The sequence below is a fragment of the Mus caroli genome, chromosome 10 (assembly GCF_900094665.2).
Source record: "Mus caroli chromosome 10, CAROLI_EIJ_v1.1, whole genome shotgun sequence".
NCBI classification, from domain to species: domain Eukaryota; kingdom Metazoa; phylum Chordata; class Mammalia; order Rodentia; family Muridae; genus Mus; species Mus caroli.
In genome coordinates, this window is record NC_034579.1 from 78242739 (window position 1) to 78249652 (window position 6914).

A 6914-nucleotide genomic window follows, 5' to 3' on the forward strand; every position below is an offset into this window, starting at 1 on the left:
CCCATTCCTCCTGAAACGGTAGGCAGCTTTTAAATGGTCTGTAGACATCCCTGCATGTAGATTGAGAGACAAGTTGGTGGCCTGCAGGGAGAGCCCCCCCCCCCCCCCCCCCCCCCCCCCAGGTGTGTTTGTGTGTGTGTGTGTGTGTGCGTGGTCCCCCCGGGCCCCACTGGATTGGTAGGATGACTTAACCTTTTAAGACTTTCATTTGTTCTTCAAATATGCATTAGTGGGTCTAATTGGTTTTAGTTTTTGGTTTGGATTTCTGGTAAACAGATTGTGTCTACATTAGTAATTAAAATGCCAAGTGTTCTGGTCCTTTACCTCCCCCAGGATGTGGTAGGAAACAATTACCCCACTGCCCCCCTCAGGGTCATATCTGGCTATATAACTTGCCTAGGTTGAAAGATTCCATGCAAGTACCACAATCACTGTGTCTTCCACCTGGGAACTTAAGTTACAGAGTAAAGTGCCTTGTCCCGTGTCCTCATCTTGACAAGCAGTGCAGAGTGGGCTCAGGCTGAGACTCCCTGTAAAGGGAACAAGAAAGTCCCCCAGGAAGACTGGACTGGAAAAGCAGCCTGGGCAAATATTCTTTTGATGTGTTCAGCCAGGAAGATGATAGATGTTTGGGTGCGGCGGCATGGCCTGTTCGGGCAGGGTCACTCTCAAGTGCAGGGGCTTCGTCCCTGTGTGTTGGATGGAGAGAACCTACCATATGCTAGTAACCATTTTACAACAGCAAGTGCTGCTATGGAAGGTAGCTGCTATGATCTCTGCTTTCCGTTGGGGCTAGCATATCAGAAAGGCTTAGACATTGGCCTAACATTGCTTAGCTTGTACGGAGTAACAGCAGCATGGAGACTTAATCCCTACCTGTCCCCCTCTGCTGATGCCAGGCTACCCCTCCTTAAATAGGAAGGAGGCAAGACCCAAACACCGTGTGAGGCACACGGTCATGTCCAAGCCTTGGGAACTCCTGCTCAGCCTGAGTTCCTGCAGCATTGATAACAGGATCGCAAAACATTTATGTGACTACATGTGTGGGTTTTTTAGTTACGTGCATTTGTTCTGGGAATGTATGTGTGTACATACATACAGATATGTGGAGATAAAAGGATAACTTGGAGAGGTCACCTCTCTCCCTCCACCATGTGGTACCCAGGGAATCAAACTTTGACCGTTGGGCCTTCATCTGCTGAGCCATTGCCAGCCCATATGTGGTTATTTTTATACAGAGAGATTATCTCCTCTAGCTTTGAAAAGGTGGCTGTGGCGTCAGCAGCCCCAGCAGAGCCCAGGCTCCTTGCTTCAGAGCTCAAGTTCTAGAGTCACACAAACCAGGTTCCAGTTCTGTCCCAAAATTAACAATGACTGTCTGGAGCTGTTACTTCCTCTTCTCCTTGTGTCACTTCTCTGGCCTGTCAGTAGTGATGGGAACAACTGCATGTCACTGCCAGCGGTAGATGTGTGTCCCACAAAGCTGCTGTGGGTCTTGTATGGAATGCATACTCTGTAGACAGTGGCTAATACTGTCAGGTTTACCGTGCTTCTCTCCAGGCTCCTACCAGAGTTCTGAGGAATTATTAGCAGCTTGATCCTACTGCCTGATAGCTTCTGGCTCTGTGCTGCATCCTGCACAGATGTTGTAACATCTGTACTCAGAAGCAGCCACACCATATCACAAGTTATAGTGGCACAAGGTTCCTCACTGGGCCTTTACTACATGGCTGTTTTCAAAGCAACTTGAAAGCGTTCTATGTTTCCTTTCTTGAAAGAGCTTTGTTCCGAAAACGTGTGTGTGTGTGTGTGTGTGTGTGTGTGTGTGTGTGTGTGTGTGTGTGTGTGTATGTGTTACTGGGGTCCCTGTTTCACTGTTGAAAAATATCAGCAAAGGTTGGCTTCATTGCATGTTACCAATCAATGACAATTTAAGTCAGGATTTGAATCTAACCATCTAGCAAAGGCTCCAAGCTGCCTGCAGTTCAACTCACGTGAGTTGTTATTGGTCTGTATGGATAGGTGAAGTTCAAGTTACCTAATATTATGGCCTTTCTAACTTGGCTCTGTGAGCAAGTGGACACCCCACTTGCAAATGATCACTTGAGAACACACTTATTCGTCACTGTGGCAGAAGTTACAGAGTGAGTTCCAGGACAGCCAGGGCTATACAGAGAAACCCTGTCTCAAAGAAAAAAAAAAAAAAGAAGTCCACCAGACTGTGGACTGTCCACCAGAAAGTTCATATCCCTCACAATGAACTGTTACCTCTAGGCTCCAGAGTCCCTGCTGGTGGTACCGTTCTGGGCGGTTGTGGGATCTTTCGGAGGTGAGCCCCCGCTGGAGGAAGTGGGTCACTGCAGGGAGGACCTGATGAGTTATTATCCTCCTGCCCCAGATGGTCTCTGATTCCTGCTGCCCAGAGAGATGAGTAATCCGCAGCCACATAACTCCTGCTGCTGTGAACTCTGCCGTGCCTTTCCCCACCACCAGGGACTGGAACCTCAAACTGCGAGCCCAAAGAAGTCATACTGCCCCTTACGTTGCTTCTCACTAGAGGTGGTGAGATTTTATTTATTTATTTATTTATTTATTTATTTATTTATTTAGCATTGCAGATATGAGCCATCTAATCAGAGAAGCATTCCACAGTTTTGTTGAAATGGTACAAAAATTCATTCAGTAATACCGTTTCCCTGCTATATGCCCAGCTTTGGGTCTAACAATGAGAACAACTCAGGCCTGGTTCCTCTTCTTCCACCTACCTGGCTAGAGTAGTAAACGCAGTTACAGCATCCACATGACCTCCAGTCACCAAACTTGGGAGAACTCATGCTATTTGAATAAGGGATAGATAAAAGCAAATAGTTACTCATGAATTGATACCAAAAGCCCTAAATCTTTCCCCCTGCTAAATGGCTGGGGAGCCCATAACCATGGCAACTGAGGGCACAGGCTCCAGAATCAAAAGCATCCGAGTTCAGGTCCTTCTAGCTGTGTGGTCCTGGGCCGCCTTCTCTTTATTTTTGTGTTCTCACCTTTAAAGTAGAGGTGTTTTCAACGTTTTGGTTGAAGAGTCATATAATTTGGCAAGTGTCCCCAAAAGATGGGTACAGAAAAGCTGAGTCCCCAGTGTGGGACTACTGGCCAGTCTCCTCTAAGATGTGCTTATAGACAGGAGCCTAGCATGGCTGTCCTCTGAGAGGCTCCACCCAGCAGCTGACTCAGACAGATGCAGACACCCACAGCCAAACAGTGGATCAAGTTTGGGGCCTCTCATGGAAGAACAGGAGGGAGAAGTGCTGCCTCTAAGGGGATAGGACGAGGAACAGAGCCAAGTAACCTGGTCCCTTGGGGCCCTCAGAGACTGAATCCGCAACTAAAGAACGGGCTGGACCTAGGCCTCCCCGCACATATGTAGCAGATGGACACAACCGTAAAATTTCACTTCTGTCTACGTAATTTTAAATTCTACATTCTTTTACTTATCTTCATGTGGGTCCTAAAGAACTGGGGCAGGGCTATCCCAAAAGCTGTTGCCTCTATGGGGGATATGTTCTTCTACCTGGGCTGCCTCGTCTGGTCTCAGTGGGAGAGGAAGTGCCTAGCCTCACAGAGACTTGAAGTGCCTGGGTGGGGGCATACCCAGGATGGACCTCCAATGGCTCAGAGGAGAAGGGGAGGGGGAAAAGAGTGTAGGGGAGGTGACCAGGAGGGGGACAGTGAGTGGAATGTAAAGTGAATAAGTAAAAACTAATAATAATAAATTAAATATTTTTTCTGTTAAAAAAAAAAAAAAAGACATGGGCCTAGTGGGAGGTTTCCCAACCAGTCAGGGTGTGCTCATAGAGGGAACTGTGGGCTTCTTCCTCTCCCTGGCCTCTCTCAATGATCACTGTCCTGCTCCACTGTGTTCCCCTACAGACTCAGTGTCACCTTGACAAGGGCCTAAAACAGTAGAGACTGCTGTCAGCCATAGAAATGAAACCTCTAAAACCATGAGCATAAATAAATGTTAATAATCCCATGGATTTGTTACAATAGCAGAAAGCAGATTAACAAGAGTGATGATTTGATGCAGAAAAACTAAAAGCAGAGAGAAACGTGAGACCCAGGCAGGAGCACACGATCCACATCAGACATCAATATTTTCTGCTGCCTTCCCACTGGGATTATGTTTTGTACAGGCAAACATGAACGGCAAGGTCTGTACAAGGGACCGATAGGTGCGGGTGGGAGTTACCCTAACCCCAACTCGGAAACTTTACAGACACTAGCACGATGACCCAGCCGGCAGCAAACCGCTCTGTGCTGTGCACTTACATTATCTATACATTTACATAGTCGTGTGTACGTGCACTACATTATCTATATGTTTACATAGTCACGTCGTATGTGTAAAACAATAAATGAAACAAATGGATGTCCTGTCTACCCTCGGGTCCTATCCTCAAGATATCTGGTCATGCATATGCAAATATCCCAAAATCTAAAACAATAAAAATCTGCAACGTTCTTGGCCCCAAGCATGTCTGATGAGGGCTACAAAGTCTGTAAAACAGAATTAGGGTAACGCGAGGGTTCTCATAAAATCACGCAGGTTAGCATTTTCCTTCTCTTTTCCGTACTTGGCAGTTGCGGGGCAGAGGAGCCCATTGCGATGAGCAAACAGGTATTCATCTTAGTTTAGGAACAATCCGTGCCACAGGAGATGACCCATGTGACCGTCCAACGCTGACAGCCTCCATTCCAGCAGACTTGACATTCCTTACATGGTCATTTTCCTCAGTTCCTTGTGCTTGTGGGAAGGGGGTGGGGCTAGGGGGTCTGGGAAGAGGTGGGGCAAGGGGTTGGGGCAAGGGTTGGGAAGGGGGTGGGGCTAAGGGGGGCTCAGTGTCCTCTGTCTTTCCTTTTCTTCGACTTTATATTGAAAAATAAGAGTTGTCTTCTCAAGAAAAAGGAAATGGACACAGAGCAGACAGTACCGGTGACACCTTAGAAGAGTAGCAGCCTTAAAGCGGAGACTTGAAATAGGCATTGGAGGATATGCTGGGCCGCGTGGGAGCAAAAGTGCAGCTTGCTGCAAAGAAAGAGGCCTGGGGTTTTACTGAGGACACAGGGGCCTGGGAAGGAGGGGTACGAGGGAACAGATAGAGGAAGGCTTTCCGATGAGGTGACATTGGAACACAAGCCTCAAGGGCATCGGCAAGTGGATAATCTCAAGTATCTAGAGGATAAGGCCAACAGATTGGTATGAGCAAAGGCCCTAGGGCAGAAATACACTCAGCATGATCTAGGAAAGGAATGAAACGGGAGCTGAGACCAGAGAGGGGACAGTGGACAGCATCCCTGTGGCTTTGTGGAATGACGTTAGCACTTTGGATTTTATTCTCTTAGGCAGACAGCCACTGACAATCCTGATTTTGGCCCCACCACCTCCTCCCACCAAAGCATCCCACATTCTAGGGCATTCCTCCATGGCCCATGCTGTGGCCTTTGCACAGGCCCCGCTCAGTTCTGGGAAATGCCGCCTGTCCTCTCAATGACAAGCTCCCGCCCATCTCAGAAACTGGCAGAAGACGTCACCTCTCTGACCCTGCACCAGGCAGAATTAAGGCTTAGTTCTCTGTCCCCAGAGCATTCAGTTCCCGGGTCTATTATAGACCTTAGCTCATGACATTCCAATGGTCTATTGTGTGCCTGCCTGGCTGCCCCCAGCTGCCTGCCGCTCTGGAATGAGCAGGTTTAGTGAAGTAAAATAGAAATTCAGTGTGGCTCCATATAGAAACCCAGCCTTAAAAGGAAAAGGAACGCCTTTTGATATTGTGTCTGATATTAGCAGATATCCCAAAATACTACTTCAATATTTAATGTATTAAGGTTGCTCATTGGTGAAATAGTTTACATTCTTTTTTATGCTGTCTTCTAAAATCGATTGTGTATACCAAGGTCATTTCAGGGCTAATGTTCAGTGGTTGCACTGGGATATGACCCTATGAAAGCAAGGAACTTACATTTACCAGACAATGTTAGGTGGCTTCTGGTTTGTTTATTTCATTTAAATATTAGCTTTTATATAAAATTTTAGCTCATTATTTTATATATAAATAATACATTTTATTCTACATAATAAATAATACATATTTATCTTATATGATTCTATAGTATATACATTTATATTATATATTGTGTATAAATTATACATTTTATACTTATATAAAGAACTTATCTTAAGAACTCAGTAGCTACAGGTAGCTAGTGGTTATCAGATGTCAAAATACAGACGTATGATGTCTTATTCTTATTTCCAGCAGGAGCATAGATCTGACTAGTACTAATTGGTTTCCTTACATTGTTTGGCGAACGGATGGATGGACAGACAGATGAACAGATGGATAGACAGGAAGATGGATAGATGGGAGTGATATATAGATTGATAGATGGGAGGAGTCAATAAATGGATAAAAGGAGTGGATACATTTATTTTTATTTCCTCCATAAATTATTACTGTATTGCCTATCCCAGAAATGCATAAGCCAGGCAAAGAGGTGAAGACAAATTCCAGGAAAGATGGATCTACAGAAATCTCCACTGGGTTGTAATCTGAGCATTTGGCCTGGACAGTTTGTTAGGGACTAGGTTCTGCCCTCTGATCCACTCAGCTCAGTGACTCAGCCGTCCCTAGATGTCAGGCTTTGTTCCTTCATGCCCAGGATTTCATCCCTTCCCCCCTACTCTCCCCCTCTCCCTGCCATCCCCCTCTCCCTACCATCCCCCTGTGCCTACCACCCCCTCTCTCTACCATCCCTCTCTCTACCACCCCTTCTTCTTACCATCTCCCCCTTCCCCTACCATTCCCCCACTCCATACCATCCCCCTATCCCTGCCATCCCCCCCCTCCTTACCATCCCCC